The sequence below is a fragment of the Colobus angolensis genome, unplaced genomic scaffold, assembly GCF_000951035.1.
Source record: "Colobus angolensis palliatus isolate OR3802 unplaced genomic scaffold, Cang.pa_1.0 Scaffold16, whole genome shotgun sequence".
Lineage (NCBI taxonomy): Eukaryota > Metazoa > Chordata > Mammalia > Primates > Cercopithecidae > Colobus > Colobus angolensis.
Genome location: NW_012114710.1, coordinates 20,953,177 through 20,969,752, shown reverse-complemented (window position 1 = coordinate 20,969,752; position 16,576 = coordinate 20,953,177). Strand labels below are relative to the sequence as shown.

The window sequence follows — 16,576 nt, the reverse complement described above, 5'->3', positions numbered from 1 at the left end:
TTTGTAGGCAACTGAATTCCTAAAAGTGTGATGGCCCTTGAGGTTAATCACTCTGATCTGCCTTGAAGGGAACATGCTGCACCTGCAGAATCAACTGGCGACCTCCAGCTGCTGCCGGTTCTGATCACCTGTAGCTTTAACACTGGGAGTAGGTGCTCCCAGTCATGACTGAGCACAGCAAGTGGAGGTCCCACAGCATGGCAGATCTGCCCAAGGCAGAACTCCTCAAATGGGAAACTTTGCTGTGGGGCATCCCCACAACCTGGCCAAGTTTTTCTGAACCTCGCTATAGACCCAGGCTCTTTCTACCTGATCCTTCTTCTTTCCCTCTCCTCTCAAAGGTATTTTGAGGAGTATTAGACATGCTTTGATGTCTGAGAGCTCTCTCTGCCTTCTCTTTCCTCTTCCAACTCCCTTTTAGTCTTCACAGTGATGTCTACTGATAAATCTTCTTTTATAACCACGTTTGTCTTGATATCTGTGTGCATCTAGGAGGATCCACACTGACATATAAGGCAGAAGGGTTTCTTCTCTGGAGACAGAGGGGACCAGGATGAGGAGGATGGTCCCTTCATCTGAAGGAATAGCAGTCATGAATAAACTGGGTGCACTCAGGGTGTAGACTTCCTGGGGTGGGAAACCTGTGGCATACCTCTTGCACATGCTTTATACCTTGACATTAGCAGAGCTGAGACATCCTGATAAACAACGAAGTTTCAGGGCTATGACTTTCTTATGTATTCAGTCTGTGTTCTAACTTGGGAAGTTGGTTCAGGCCTAAGAACTTTAAAGTCAATTATCATTCTACTTTATGGCAATACGCTATATTACCTGAAAACTCTCATAGACTGATATCCTTCTCACTTTCTAAGATTATTGGAAACAGGTCAGATTTTCTGGTCTTTTCTAAACCTTGCCATCCTTTTGGTGAAATCATATTTGTGAGTCATCCATAAATCACAGTAACATCTAAATTTCATGAACCTTACACAGTGATACAGTCATTCAGTGCTGTGGTTACATTTGGACCACACAGTATCTCTGATACTTTCAATTCAAATTTCCCATTTCTGAACACAATCTCTGATACCTTCAGCTTGCATCATAACATCTTTATGTCACTGAACCTGTTTTTGTCTTTTTATTACTTCTTACCATGCACTCTTCTATATTCATTCTACGTATCCATTCCCTACTATCCTCACTTCCCAGTATATCCAGCTTATATGCTATGATGGATCATTTTTATATTTTTAATTCTTTATTTCCTTGAAACATACTGTAAACAACCAACAGAGTAATGAAGTAACACAATGTCAGTAGCTAGAGCTACAAAAATATGGGATTTTGGGGGGGGGATGTTTTTTTCTTATTACAATGAGACCCAGCAACGTAGTAAGCATTTAGTGGATCATAATAGTCACCAGCATAGGTCTCATCCTTTATACAAATAAATGATTATTTGTTGTTGTTCACTACTCTAAGCAATATTATTTTGTTGCATGTATATTTATATGTTGCATTTACACTTATCTTTATTGAAAGACTATTATAAAGTGGACTGTATCAAAATGTAGAGTCTAGTGAATAGTCACATGGAAAAAAGTCTTCAAGTTGTTTCTAAGTTGTAATTTGCTTAAATATTTTTAGCAGTTCTTTAAATTCTTGATTTTCTATTTACTGTGTGATAATATGCCCGCTTTAGTTTTAAATTTTTAACTCAATCTTTAGTAAAGACTGAATTAGTTGAAATAAATCACTGAAAAGCTCAGCTTTTTTTTTTTTTTAATCATTCTTTCTTTCACACACTTTGTTAAAGTACCAAAAGTTGTTTTGACATTTGTATAGTTTTATTTCTCTCTGGTGCATTACTGGAGCCGCAAGGACTGAAAAACTGTGAGTCAAGATCTCTCTCGTACTATTTCTTATATGACAAAGATAAGAACATTATCCAAGATAATTCAATATTAATTTATATACATTTCTAAACTAGTTCAGAAAACATGAGAAAACCATAGAAAATGTGTGGTTACTAAAGCTGCTCATCTTAACTTCTTTAAGGTTATTTCATCACATGTAGATGCACATCATTGCTGGAGTTATTAATAAAAATCAGTTTCCTAAAGTCACGATAACCTAACAATGGAATGATTTTAGGTATATAAATTATCCGGAATTTATGAACTATGGAAACCAGACCTTTCTGCTCTGCCTTTTCTGGCTAATTCACAACAAATAGAGTATCTATTGCTCTGGCTCGTTATGTTCCCTGCCTAGTCTTAAATAGCTAGCCTGGGAATTAGAAGACTATTTATTTTATATCAATGTCAGAAAATTCTATTTTTTTGGTCTACAAATTATAAAGTTAGTCTAATAACTTTTATAAAGATTATTTGGTAGCACTAATATATACATGAAAGCTTTTTTATTTTATTCATGAAGAATCCATATATGGCAGAAAGAACTAGTAACAGTTTAGAAATAAGAAGAAAATAACAATTTTAATATTTGCTTTGGTAACTTAGTGATTTTTTTTTTTTTTTTTGCAAATCTTCCTTTAGTAGAGGAATTATATCCTTATTAAATAAAATAAAGCTGCGGCTCATAGTCAAAGGCAAAACTCCTTACATAAAGAAGGTTACATACACATACAAAAGAAACACTTAAAAGATCAAGTCGTATTCCAAGTTAGTTAGCCAAGAAACATGTGGAACCCAGACTCTAATTTATAAATTAATTCATATTCTCCTTTGATTCTCATGCCCAAAATCACCCATTTTTAAAGAAGAAAAGTATTCATTCTGTTGCATTTTCTTCACTATTTGATAGGTAACTAAAATAATGTATTAAAAATAGATATTAAGTAAAACCTGTCACTGAAATGTAGTTATTACATATGCAAAAAAAAAAAAAAAAGAAAAAGAAAGGAATTCTGTTATCCCAAATAACTGCCTGAGTGGCGTGATGGACTGTGAATATTTTGAGGCCAAAAGAACACACACACATTCTTTTTCCACTTCTACAACATTTTTATTTTCAAATGCACAGAGTGAATCCCTGCTCAGAGAATCACCAGTGCAGAGTACACAAAACCCAGATGTATTTACCACATAAACCTACTCCTGACTCTGGACATGTTATTGTAGTCGCAAAATAAATAAACTCAAAGTCTCTCTATTGCAAAAGCCTGACAGAGTCATGTCTGAAGAGCCTAAAAAATGATCACTAGACTTAAGAAAAGTGGTAGATCATATGGTGTTTGGCTAATATAAGTAACAAGGGGTGTGTGTGTGTGTGTGTGTGTGTGTGTCTGTGTGTGTGTGTGTGTGTGCGCGCACGCATGTGTGAGAAATCCTCAGAAGCAGCAATTATAAAAGCAAAAGTTTTAAAATGCAGTTATGGGCACATGCATTTCTAGAGTAATTATGTCTTCTATATATATGAAAATCTAAACTTATGTGAGCCAGGTTAACAATACGTTTAGTAAATTTTCAAAAATTTTCTAAAGAAAAATATGTGAGAAAATTCTTGTACTTTCTATTTTGTAAGTTTAGCATGGTATATTTAAACTTTTGCTTCACCATTTTGTCACCTAAAAAATGAGACAATTATGCATTAATTTTATCTAGTACAAATTAGTTTATAAATATGAGTGGGAGCATATACATAAACATATGTATGAATAGCTACATCATGCTTGGTATGAATTACCTTTTCCCTGTTTCATAAAAATTATTCTCTTATGCTATATAAAATCCAGCTGGAAAGTCAGTCTGAGATTTCAGTGACCAGGTAATCTCAACAGAGTATCACCCAGAGACAGTGAGTAACTTTGTGCCAAAAATAGCACTTGATCTCCTGCTTCTGTGTCCATCAACCTTGTCCCCGGCTATTATTAACCCATTTATGCCCGAGATTGCCATTTTTTGAACTTTTACATAAGTGAAAAAATCAGACCTTGGTGATAACCTTGAGCAGCAGGATATAAAATACTCCCACATGCTCAGCGCTCCAATAATGGAACACTAGGCATAAGTGGGTCAATTCTTCCTAAACTTTACCTTATCACTTATTTTCTTTTCGCTAAATGTGAACCTAAGTTAGTAAATGGGTAAGTTGCCATGTTTAGTGGTAGCTACAGACTTTGGTTTGTTAACTAGATGTATGGGGAGCTGGTTTTAATCAAGGAAGGGGACACATTTCATAAATATGACTGATATTAATTTAAGCTAAAGGTTAGTAAATAATACTAGTAGGTGCTAGGTAAATATTTGCTATATGCTATGTGCTGTCATAAGTGTTCTGCCTGTATCAACTAATTTAATACCTCAACTATGAGGTAGATAATATTACCACCATCTGAAGATGAGGAAATAGGACAGAGAGAGTAAGTAAGTTGAGTAAGGACCCACCCCCAGCAAACAGTGAATCTTGAAATTAAACACAAGCAGACCAACTCTGGAATCCATGCTCTTAACTATACTATACTGTCTCTCAAAATGAAACATCCATGGAGGTTTTCAGCATAAAAGCTTTCAGAGAAAGTTCTTGGTGGATTTATGGCTCAAAAATATTATAGTAAATTAAATTTTTGACACCCCTCGCCATCCAGTCTCTGATTCCTAGGCACCACCTCGGTCTTCTTGACATTCTGGATGCCTCTGGACCTAAATAGGGACCAATTCAGATAGAAACAGACTGTACCCTCCCTTACCCAAGAAACACCTGTAGCCCTAAGTGAATCCACATGTTTCCTATCATTATGGAATTCAATTCCAGGTTTTCTCTCCTATTTATTTTTCTATAATCCATCTCAATTTTAAAAGGTAAAATGGGACTGGAATAGAGGCAAATACTCAAATGCACAACTAGCTTGTTATCACTGTATTTAAAGACTTAAAACTTTGCAAATTATCATTAGCATTTCCTTTTAAAGTTCTAGAGGAAAACAATACAAACTTTGGGGGAAATACATAAAATTTATATTGAGCAAAGTTCTCTACTCCTATGATTTGCTTAGCTATTTTATTTAAAAATATTTTAGGATAATTATAATATTTTGACATTTACAGGTTTATTATGCGTAGTAGCTTAAAAGTAGTGTTTTCAGTAATTAATCAATTAGTTTTGGTTTTATTTGGAAAGCCATTTTGCCTAGTTCTATGTTATATATTTTTCTGTATCACAAATAAAGTCAAACTATCTCTTCCTATATATTATCTGAATTAATACCATATTGACATGTCATGACAAACATGAGACATCGTGAGGCACTGTTTCTACAAAAAAAAAAAAAAAAAAAATTTAAATTAGCTGGGCATGGTGAATGCACCTTGTGGTCCCACCTACATGGGTGGCTGAGATGGGAGGATTACTGGAACCCAGGAAGTAGAGGCTGCACAGTGAGCCATGTTCATGCCACTGCACTCCATCCTGAGTGACAGAGTGAGATGCTGTCTTGAAACAAACAAAATAGACCTAACCCAGCCTTTAAGATCTTTACTATATAATGGAGAAAGAGGATAAAGTGAGTATTTTGGAGTTCGAACAGCAAGTAGAAATCAGCCATAATTCACCTATTAGGTTTGCTGTGGAGAAAGGGCAAAAGCTCATAACTAATTACCAGATGATGCGGAAGGAAAAATTCTGGTTCAGGTTGCTTATTTCAGACATCTGGGAGGAACCATCCCCACCTTAGAGCTTTTCCTGAGATTTAATATGGCCCCTGTGGCAAGTGCATTACAATTCGCCTTCTCCCTCCACACCCTGCTTCCTAATTCCTCACAGGAATTGTTCCCCAGATCACTTTCCAAAAAAACATCCTGCATGCATTTCTCAGTCTGTTTCCCAGGGAATCTGAACTATGACAGAGGTATTCCTATATAAAATAATAAACACATAATGAAATAAAATATTTAGTTTTTCTGTTTGTTTCTTCACATGCATTCCATGAAGTATTTGAAGCAGTTAGGAAATGTTGGATAAACAACTATGTCAACGACATAGATTTTAAGATTTGGAAACTGTTAGAGAGACTCAGATCAGAATTCTTTAGTCACTCTCCCCTTTCCACCCCAATCTGTGCGTGCACACACATACACACCACCCTCTGTATGGCAGCCAGAAATCAACCCAGTTAAAAAAATCTAAAAGACAAAATTAGGTCAAAGATATAATTTTCTTTCTGACTTGGTCTTCAACTTTCATTGCAACTATTAACGTTGAACAGTCGATGATTTAAGAGGAAATTGAGCTGCAACAAATATTTAAATGTATGGAAATCATTATCCAAATACATTCCAAATCCATTTCATAAAATGACAAGCTTAAAATTATAGCTGTACATGATCTCAAACTTAGTGTATGAGAATGCTATGAATTATTATGTGATACGATTATATTGTTGTTACTAATATTGATATTGTCATTCTCTGTTTCACTTCTTAATTACTTTACAACCGAGTTCATTTACATGGCTAAAGCTTGCCGGTAGGTGGGCAAGATTCTTTTTCTAATATTAATTGTGACTATCAATTTCAAAAAGTATGATTATTCTTTAAAAATCTGCAGGTCCAAATCCCTGGATTTTTAACCAAATTAAAAAAAAAAAATTGTATTTTAAGTTCCAGGATACATGTGCAGGACGTACAGGTTTGTTACATAGGTAAACATGTGCCATGGTGGCTTGCTCAGGATACATGTGCAGGACGTACAGGTTTGTTACATAGGTAAACATGTGTCATGGTGGTTTGCTGCACTTAACCCATCCCCTACATATTAAGCTCCACATGCGTTAGCTATTTATTCTAATGCTCTCCCTCCCACAAGAATCCCCCTCCCGACAGGCCCCAGCATATACTGTTACCCTCTCCATGTCCATGTGTTCTCATTTTTCAACTCCCATTTATAAGTAAGAATGTGTAGTGTTTGGTTTTCTGTTCCTGTGTTAGTTTGCTGAGGATAATGGCTTCCAGTTCCATCCATGTCCCTGCAAAGGACATGATCTCATTTTTTATGGCTGCGTAGTATTCCATGGTGTACATGTACCACATTTTCTTTATGCAGTCTATCATCGATGGGCATTTGGGTTGATTCCATGTCTTTCCTATTGTGAATAATCTTGCAGTGAACATACATGTGAATGTATCTTTATAACCGAATGATTTCTGTTCCTTTGGGTAAATACCCAAAAATGGGATTGCTGGATCAAATGGTATTTCTGGTTCTATGTCTCTGAGGAATTGCCACATTGTCTTCCACAATGGTTGAACTAATTTACATTCCCACTAAGGGTGTAAAAGCATTCCTATTTCTCAACAGCCTCATCAGCATCCATTGTTTCTTGACTTTTTAATAATCATCATTTCTGACTAGTATGAGATGGTATCTCATTGTGGCTTTGATTTGCATTTCTCCAATGATCAGTGATATTGAGCTCTTTTTCATGTTTGCTGGTCACATGTATGTCTTCTTTGAGAAGTGTCTGTTCATATCATTCACCCACTTTTTAACGGGGCTGCTTTTTTTTTTGTACATTTGCTTAAGTTCCTTGTAGATTCTGGATATTAGACCTTTGTCAGATGGATAGATTGCAAAAATTTTCTCCCATTCTATATGTTGCCTGTTCACTCTGATGACAGTTTCTTTTGCTGTGCAGAAGATTTTTAGTTTAATTAGATCCCATTTGTCAATTTGGGCTTTTGTTGCAATTATTTTTGGTGTTTTAGTTATGAAGTCTTTGCCCATGCCTATGTCCTGAATAGTATTGCCTAGGTTTTCTTCTAGGGTTATTATTTTAAGTTTTAGATTTTACATTTAAGTATTTGAGGTTTTACATTTAAATATTCAATCCATCTTGAGTTAATTTTTGTATAAGGTATAAGGAAGGGGTCCAGTTTCAATTTTTTGGATATGGCTAGCCATATCCTCCATCATTTATTAAATAGGAATCCTTTCCCCATTGCTTGTTTTTGCCATGTTTATCAAAGATCATGTGCTTGTAAATGTGTGGTCTTATTTCTGAGATCTCTATTCTGTTCCATTGGTTTGTGTGTCTGTTTTTGTACCAGTACCATGCTGTTTTGGTTACTGTAGCCTTGTGGTAAAGTGTGAAATCAGATAGTATGATGCCTCCAGCTTTGTTCTTTTTGTTTAGAATTGTCTTGGCTTTACAAGCTCTTTTTTGGTTCCATATGAATTTTAACAGTTTTTTTCTAATTCTGTGAAGAATGTCAATGGTAGTTTAATGGGAATAGCATTGAATCTACAAATTATTTTGGGCAGTATGGCTATTTTCACAATATTGATTCTTCCTATCCATGAGCATGAAGTACTTTTCCATTTGTTTGTTTTCTCTTATTTCCATGAGCAGTGGTTCATTCTCCTTGAAGAGATCTTTCACTTCCCTTGTTACCTGTATTCCTAAGTATTTTATGCTCTTTGTAGCAATTGTGAATGGAAGTTCATTCATGATTTGTCTCTCTGCTTGTCTAATGTTACTATATAGGAATGCGTGTGATTTTTGCACATTGATTTTGTATCCTGAAACTGCTGAGGTTGTTTATCGACTTAAGAAGTTTTTGGGCTGAGATGATGGGGTTTTCTAGATATAGGATCATATCATCTACAAACAGAGACAGTTTGACTTCCTCAGTTCCTATTTGAATACACTTTATTTCTGTCTCTTCCCTGATTGTCCTGGCCAGAACGTCCAATAGTATATTGGATAGGAGTGGTGAAAGAGGGCATCCTTGTCTTGTGCCAATTTTCAAGGGGAATTAAGCAAAATTTTTCCTAGCCTCCTCTTTTTACTTTTTCATGAATTTTTATATGAAATATTCATATAAAAAGTAAGATAATGTATTTAACTACACTCCAGATAATAATAAAGGGAAAGCTTTAAGAGATGCTAAGAAGATCACCTTTACTATGGAAATCTGAATCTACTGTTGAAAATTTCTCACCATGCAATCAGTTGGATTGTTGCCAAGTTGGGCCAGTTGAATAATTAAGAGAACTTTAAACGGTGTCTCATACTTTGGTGATTTAACAGTAAAAATAAGATCAAATATACTATACTGTAAATGATTGCTCAAAATTTAGCACTTTTGTTGCTTGGGAGTAAAAAACAAAAACAAGGAAAATAATTACAATAGTTACAATAATAATAAGCAAAACCCTGATCTTAATTGAATTTTACTAGACCAGCACTAAGTGACAAAATATCAACATCTTTACTGATATTGTATATATTTGCCCATAAACATTGACTAAGTATCTGGTATCTGCCAGATATTTTAATAGGCAATGAGAGACAAAAAGTCTAATAAGACAATTTCTAGCTTCTGATAAATGACACCATAGAAATTTACAGAAATTTATGTCACCACATAACGATGTCGGTGGGGGCAAGTGCACGGGGTTCACAGATGAGAGACTGACACAGCTTAGGAGAGTTGAAAAGCAGATTTGAGTAGGATGAGTAAGACTTTGTCAGATGAACCGAGAGGGTAGGAATTTCAGCCTACAACGAAATGTTCAAAAAGGCAGACTTTTGAAAGTGTGTCAGAGAATATAGGGCAAGGAAGAAGCATGGATAGATATTTTGGAGTAAATTTATGAAAGACTTGATGTGCCTTACTAAGAGACTTAGAGTTTATGTTGCAGACAACAAGGTGACTCATAAAACTTAAATGAGCTAGGGGTATTTAGTGACTACTGAGTCTAGGTGAGAAAGCCAAAAGATGAAAAATAAACAAAATTTTATAGGGTCTGCACAGTAAGGAGAAAGAAAGAAATTTTAAAAAGGAAGGAAGGAGGAAAAGAGAGAAAGAAGGAAACAAGGATGATCCTAGGACTATACAGTCATTACATAAAATTGTGGAATAAAGAAATATACTTCTGTATATAATATAAATCTATCATATGTATCATGTGTAAAATAAAATATAGATCACATATATTAATAAATGCCTGACATGCACATAGTTCTTTTTTTTTTTTTTTGGTTGTTTTTTGTGTTTCTTTTTTTGTCCCCATTCCACTGGGATATATAGCTCTTTACAGTTTACAATACATGTTTATGTTTATAACTTTATTTAATTATTAGAGCCATCACAAAGAAAGGCAATATCTCCATGTAGGTCTAAAAGTTAAACAACTCATGTGGAGCAACTAAAAACTACAAGCACTGGATTCTAAACCCAGCTCTTAGCCCCCAATGCCAGTGTCTTTGCAATTAAAGCAGCAATTTATACACAGAGTGAATGTATTTGAGCAAATTGGACATGTGCATAAGTTCAGATTTAGTTTATACATTCAAATATCAAGCAACCTGAGCACCAAAGATTAAGTAAAAGAAAGAGCAAAACCAGACATGAGTACTTCAGTAAACAGAGCAAACAATTCAGAGGTCTGCATGTTGTTTGTTAGGATTCACCTTCTTTGTGGGAATAAAATTTATTCTTCTATCTTTTTACTTCTCCCTAATTCCAACTTCTCTACACCACGCTTCTTCAGTCCAAACTGATGAAACTTTAGTCCACCAGCACTGCCTCAAAAACAGGACATGCTAAACACACACAAACACACACACACACACACACATACACACACGAGAAAGATAGCTGAAAGAGTCTCATAGGTTAACTTGACCACCATTTCTTTGATATAATTTAAAGCACGAAGTTCAGGGAGCCTAATGGCTTGACAAATGTGGTACCCTAATTGGCAGGAGTGTTGAGTCTGAACCCCAGGCTCGCTAACCTTCCATCCGTGGAGGTTTCCACAGCCTCCAGCCAAGAATCATAGGATATATTCTGCCAAGAAGAAAACTGAAAGAAGGAGAGACTCCCAGCAATGCCCATCTGGGACTCGAAAGGGGGAGGAAGCCGGCCTACTGCAATGTTTCCCAGACTTTTAGATTTCATGGAGCACAACATTTCAAATAAATATATAAGTTCCATCACTGGGCTGCCAATATTTTAATTTTGTCAAGAGAAGACATTTTAAAACAAACAAAGGCAATAGAAATATAAATGACTTTCACTACAACTTCACACAGAAACAGACATTGCCGTATCAAAGTTTAGGACACTCTTACTATGGAATGAAGGCTGCTCTATGGAAAATTCACCTTATTGTGGCCTTTTTTTCTATTTAGCTGAGGATTAATGTATGCTTTATCCTGCACCAGCACTGGGCTGATGGCCAAGATTTAGGAACTACCGTAATATGGGAATAAGCCTAAGCTAAGTATTAGAGGACCAGGCTTTAGTCACTCACTATCACTCAAAGACTGTGCAACATGGGCCCCAGCTCTGAATATCAGACTAGCTCATTTAGATTTCCAACCAGCTCTAGAATTCTAGCATTCTAGGAAGAGTTAAATATCTAAATCAAACCAACCCTACAGATGCCACCTGAGAACTCAGGGATTTCAGAAAGCCTGTTTCCCAGGTCTTGTTCTCTCAAGCCTCAGGGGAAAATTTGGGCAGGTGGGAAATAATAGCTGCTCAACCTGGCATGAAACACTTCACGTAAGTCCACTAGTAGCTTTAAAATCACAGCACAGGAGACAAAAATCAGGCTGATCAGAACTGTTGATATTTAAATTCTCAATTGCCCTGTGCCTTTTTTTCCTGTGGTAGCTATGATTTCTGACATCATATTGCTCCTATCTTTGTAGGAAAAAACAGCCACAGAAGAAGGAAAGAGGAGAGAATGGGGAGCAGACACTAAGGTGTAGTGAAAGGAGGGAAATGAAGGCTAAATCTAATGATGTGAATCCTCTTTGAAAGTAAGCCATGTCAGACACTGCTCTTTACAAAGAATCTCCAATCTCAGTCTCTGCTGGTACATTCAACCCCTTGTGTGTCCATAACTAAAAAATATAAGTAGGGGGATGGAACAGAACTTTGCAATTCATCAACAGAGAAATCCTATTTAATCCTTCTTGTCCAGGGGCCTGCAGAGGGAGGACTGAAAACCTGCACATTCAGTTAAATCTTAATGAGGCCTTTAAAAGTTACTTTGGATCAAATACAGAGTGAAAGTGCAGAGATGAAACCACAGGAAACCTAGAAACAACAAGGTGGAAGCAGATTTAACTAAGAATTTCCTTCCCTCAGTCTCTTTTAGTCACATCCATAATATAATTACAGCCTAGCATTTGCATTTAATTATATAGTGTTGAAAAACACTCTGAATTTTATAGCAAAGCTGAACCAAAAAGCTTTATTGCCAATAGGTTTTGTAGTTCCAATGCGGGGAAGGAATTGCAGAACAGGCAAATACAAATCTTGGCTAAATAGAACAGAATGAAGATGTTTATGGTCATGCCAAGCATAGACATATTTGCACAAAGTATGGTACAAATAAACAAATGTTACAAATTTGCTTAGGCAAATAGAAAACTCTCAGTAAATGTTAGGTGTTATCATCATCATATTTGCAAAAAAATGATTCAAGAATTTTTTGTTTAACTTCCATGCCAATAAAATAAAATCTACAGAAGAGTTACTGTAAGGCCTTTGAGCTAACTTTTTAAGGAAAACCCACAGCATTGAGTTGAGCCATATACACCTTCTTTGGTGTTATTCCACTTCCTTTTCTTCCATCCTAAACTCCAGAGGTGTTAAAAGAGGGTAAGGTCTTTCCTTGGGGTGGATTTTGTGGTACCAACCACAGGAATTTCGCATGACTTTAGTGCCTAAGTAATTGCTATCACGAAAATTCCTGATTTTTCAAAAATAAATGATGCATAAAAGGCACATAAAAGTTCAGTTAATAAGTCCCAACGCGTTCAAGAACATATCATAGCTCAGCCAATGGAACTAGTTTTTTATTCAGTGGAGACCTCTTAAATGCATTGCCTCAGTGCACAGTAAATCTATTCTTTTAGCAGGTTTATTCCTTTATCTGGTAGTCAATTAAATGGCCTTTCGTGAAATGTAGCAATGACATACATTTGTGGAGGGAGGTATATTCTTATAACTTGTCTGATTATCTTCAGGCTTTAGCATGTATTATTTATGAGTGTTATTTCTTGAGCAGGTTTATGTTTTCATCAAGCAATCATGAACACATTTTAAGTATAAATATGAGTCGATAGCAACTGGAAACCACCATGGTTTTAACCAGGTTCATTCTTGCACAAATATCTCATTCAATTTTGAAGAAATTGTATTTTGAGAATAAAATTTATTTTGTCATTTTCCCTCCTCACTTTTCAAATTGTAATACCTCTACTACAAAGAAAAGCAATCATCGCTGTTGCATGCATTCAACTAAATATTTCTAGCTATAGAAATGCCATCAGCTTATTTCATACATCTAAGATGAACTGAGAGAAAGCTTTTAAAATGCAACAGCATCTATGATAATTCTTCAACCTAAGAGGAACTTTGCAGAATAAATGTCAGGAAAATGTATTGACACACTTTTGTGGGTGATAGAATATAATCAGATTTTTAATGTTTGGTTGTTAGATTTTGGTTGTTGCTTGTTTTTGTTAAAATTTTAATCTGACCAATGAATCACTTTTTTCTGAAATGGTTAAAAACTGAAAGTTATTATTATTCTATTTTTAAAGATGGAATCTTTAACTAGATATTTAAAAATTTATTTCATTCATGAAACGATTGAAATATAAGATCAATCAAGAATTATAATTTTGTCTCTAATCTTATTATTAAACCAACATTTTAGGCAACCATCCTGTGTTTAATTAAATATTTTTTGAATCATCATTATTTTGGAAATAATTAAAGTAGCAACATGGTTGGCTGGCATTATTTCCTATACTACTAAAATCTTTAATTGTAGGAATTAGCTGGTCTTGAATTAAGGAATATTATGACCCAGTAATGGTACGACATTCTTTTTTATGACTATAGTTCGGGTTATAATGTGACAAGGAAAAAAATGTAATGTTTCCAAAATGACAGTTTCTTAGATTTGTGTTGCCTGAGGTAGTTCAGCTGAACAATAAACTATAATTTGATTGATGGAAAATTGAAGTGGTCCATCTAATCTGCCAGTCTAGCCTACCTCGGCTTGGTTTTGCATGTATGATGATGTATCACACTTTTAGAGATAATGTTGTTTGTATTAGACAGGAGATTTTTTTCTCCCACATAAAAAAGAAGGACTTTATTTCACAAAAATGATCAAAATCTTATGCCATAGATTAACATGGAATCCAATTTGTTGGAGTATAAGTAAACTGTAGAAGACTAAATGATATAAATAAAGCCTCAGAATACAGTTATTGGTTGGAGATAAATTAGCCATGTACTGATGGTAGAATTATTAAGTCTGGGGAACGGTGACATCTGCACCTAGAAAAGCAATCAGACTATAGCTAGTCCACCTTTTTTAAAAAATAAATGCTGCCTTAATCAAGAGAAATCTTATATGCATGAATTATATTAAGACTCCTAAGCTCTAGAGTAAAAAACGTATTCTTTTGTATTATAGTTTAAGTTCCAGTTTACATGTGCAGAACGTGCAGTTTTGTTACATAGGTACCACATGCCATGGTGGTTTACTGCACCCATCAACCCGTCATCTACATTAGGTATTTCTCCTAATGTTATCTCTCCCCTGACCCCCCACCCCGCAACAGGCGCCGGTGTGTGATGTTTCCCTCTCTGTCTCCATGTGTTATCATTGTTCAACTCCCACTTATGAGTGAGAACATGTGGTATTTGGTTTTCTGATCTTGTGATAGTTTGTTGAGAATGATGGTTTCCAGCTTCATCCATGTCCCTGCAAAGGACATGAACTCATCCTTTGTTATGGCTGCATAGTATTTCATGGTGTATATGTGCCACATTTTCTTAACACAGTCTGCCACTGATGGACATTTGGGTTGGTTCCAAGTCTTTGCTATTGTGAATAGTGCCACAATAAACATACATGTGCATGCATCTTTATATTAGAATGATTTATAATCTTTTGGGTATATAACCAGTAATGGGATTGCTGGGTCAAATGGTATTTCCAGTTCTAGATCCTTGAGGAATCACCACACTGTCTTCCACAATGGTTGAACTAAGTTACACTCCTACCAACAGTGTAAAAGCATTCCTAATTTTCCACAACCCCTCCAGCATCTGTTGTTTCCTGACTTTTTAATGATCACCATTCTAACTGGAGTGAGATGGTATTTCATTGTGGTTTTTATTTGCTTTTCTCTAATGACAAGTGATGATAAGCATTTTTTCATATGTCTGTTGGCTGCATAAATGTCTTCTTTTGAGAAGTGTCTGTTCTTATCCTTTGCCCATTTTTTGGTGAGGTTGTTTGCTTTTTTCTTGGAAATTTGTTTAAGTTCTTTGTATATTCTGGATAGTAGCCCTTTGTCAGATGATTGATTGCAAAAATTTTCACTCATTCTGTAGGTGCTGTTCACTCTGGTGATAGTTTCCTTTGCTGTGCAGAAGCTCTTTAGTTTAATTAGACCCCATTTGTCAATTTTGGCTTTTGTTGCCATTGCTTTTGGTGTTTTAGACATGAAGTCTTTGCCCATGCCTATGTCCTGAATGGTATTGCCCAGGTTTTCTTCTAGGATTTTTATGGTGCTAGCCCTTACGTTTAAGTCTTTGACCCATCCTGAGTTGATTTTTGTATAAGGTATAAGGAAGGGGTCCACTTTCAATTGTCTACATATGGCCAGCCAGTTTTCCCAACACCATTTATTAAGTAGGGAATCTTTTCTCCATTGCTTGTGTGTGTCAGGTTTCTCAAAGATCAGAGAGTGGTAGATGTGTGGTGTTATTTCTGAGACCTCTGTTCTGTTCCATTGGTCTATGTATCTATTTTGGTACCAGTACCATGCTCTTTTGATTACTGTGGCCTTGTAGTAAAGTTTGAAGTCAGGTAGCATGATGCCTCCAGCTTTGTTCTTCTTACCCAGGATTATCTTGGCTATGCAGGCTCTTTTTTGGTTCCATATGGAGTTTAAAGTAGTTTTTTCCAATTCTGTGAAGAAATCCAGTGGTAGCTTGATGGGGATAGCACTGAATCTATAAATTATTTTGGGCATTCTGGCCATTTTCATGATATTGATTCTTCCTATCCATGAGCATGGAATGTTTTTACATTTGTTTGTGTCCTTTCTTATTTCTTTGAGCAGTGGTTTGTAGTTTTCCTTGAAGAGGCCCTTCACATCGCTTGTAAGTTGTATTTCTAGGTATTTTATTCTCTTAGTAGCAATTGTGAATGGGAGATCACTCATGATTTGGCTCTCTGTTTGTCTGCTATTGGTGTATAACAATGCTTGTGATTTTTGCACATTGTTTTTGTATCCTGAGACTTTGCTGAAGTTGCTTATCAGCTTAAGGAGATTTTAGGCTGCGATGATGGGATTTTCTAAATATACAATAATGTCATCTGCAAACAGAAACAATTTGACTTCCTCTCTTCCTATTTGAATACCCTTTATTGCTTTCTCTTGCCTGATTGCCTTGGCCAGAACTTCCAATAATATGTTGAATAGGAGTGGTGAGAAAGGGCATCCTTGTCTTGTGCCTGTTTTCAAAGGGAATGCTTCCAGTTTTTGCCCATTCAGTAT

At 35.6% G+C, this 16,576-nt stretch overlaps 1 long non-coding RNA gene across 1 annotated transcript in view; it reads left to right on the top strand.

Moving 5' to 3' along the window:
- The window catches only part of LOC105508304, a 134,206-nt gene that overhangs the window by 14,038 nt on the left and 103,592 nt on the right, over positions 1 to 16,576 (top strand). Inside the window, exon 2 of the long non-coding RNA XR_001001238.1 lies at positions 11,687 to 11,797. This is a non-coding gene — a long non-coding RNA (uncharacterized LOC105508304). The remainder of the gene's footprint in view (positions 1 to 11,686; positions 11,798 to 16,576) is intronic.